Raw genomic sequence first — 1,505 nt, 5'->3', positions numbered from 1 at the left:
ATACTAGAACATTTAGAACTTAAGAATTGTTTTATATGAAATGCTGGATGCTTGTCTAAGTTTAAAACTGGGAGGTTGAATAAGGTGAATCATTGTGGGTGGGGAAAGATGAGGAAGGAGTTTACAAAAGGTAGGAGCTGGGGTAATCATTAAGTATTAGCTGAGGGGAGAGAAACAGCCTTCTTAGGGAGATGATGTCAAGCCCTGTGTGTTTAGGAGGGAAGAAGATGTGATCAGTGGAAAGAGCAGTGTTAACCCAGCCATTTAGCACTGACTAGGCAGCTTCTCCCTAGTGTTTCATGGAGGACCCCCTCCCCTCACCCCTCATAAAGTAACAGGGGAACAAGTTCAGAGGTTAGGGTGCCAAGGAAGGGGAAAGCGAGGCAATACACTGTCTTGGCCCTCAAGTTTGGCTCTGTGGTTTTTTTTTGTTGTTGTTGTCTTTTTGAGACAGGGTCTCCCTGCAGCCCCAGCTGTTCTGGAACTCACTGTGTAGTCCAGGCTGGCCTTGAGAGATCTGAGATCTGCCTGCCTCTTCTTCCCAAGTGCTTTGGACTACAGGAATGTGCCACCATGCCCAGCCAGTGTCCTCTGTTTTGTACATTTAGTGTTTTTACTATGAAATGCCATGGGTAGTTTCGTCCTGTCTACTATCTATTTGGTTTTCTATTGATATTGTATATATGTATTTCTCTGTGTGGCTATGTCTTTTCTTAATGTAAGGAAGTTTTCTTCTATAATCCTGTTAAAGATCTGGTCAATGTCATTGACCTGAGCTTCTTCTCCTTCCTCTATGCTTGTGATGCATCAATGTGGTGTTTTCATGGTGGCCCACATTTCCTGCATGTCCATTCCTGTTTCTTTTTAATTTTTCATATTCATTGCTTAAGTAGTCCAGTTCTCCAAATTTGTTGTCCAGTCTCAGTATTCTTTTTTCCATTTCATTCAATCTGCTTCTGAGACTTTCTCCTGCTGTTTAAAATTGGTTCATTGAAATTTTCAATTCCATCTTAATTTCAGCTAGATTTTCCTTTACTATCACTATCTCTTTTGTGAATTCACTTTTCACTTTCCTAAATTGTTTTTGTCATTTCATCCAGTCATGTATTTGTATATTTTTGAGACTCAGTAAGGAATGAGTTGTTTTTATCCTCTTTCAGTTCTTTGAATTGTTTGTCTTTTATTTAAAGTCACTGAAATCTTTAATCATATTTATGATTGTCCATTTTCCTTGTGTGTCCTGGGGTTTCTCTCTGTAGTTCTCATTTTAGCACACTGCTTTAAGACTGGTGAGTTTTGGTGGGACATATTATCTTGATTTTTCATATATTTTGTGTTTTCGTGTTGAGGTTTGTACATATGGAATTATTTTGTTGCCTGAATATCTGATATGAAATTCTGGTCTCCCTTTGTTTAGTTGAAGTTCGCTTATGATTATGTTGATTTTGTTGCTGTAGTTTTGTTTTTTTATGTGAATGTTTTCTCTATTTTCTTTTAAAATATTT

This window comes from Nannospalax galili, unplaced genomic scaffold (genome assembly GCF_000622305.1).
Source record: "Nannospalax galili isolate Female #2095 unplaced genomic scaffold, S.galili_v1.0 scaffold20414, whole genome shotgun sequence".
Taxonomy (NCBI): domain Eukaryota; kingdom Metazoa; phylum Chordata; class Mammalia; order Rodentia; family Spalacidae; genus Nannospalax; species Nannospalax galili.
This window is presented reverse-complemented; position numbering follows the sequence as displayed.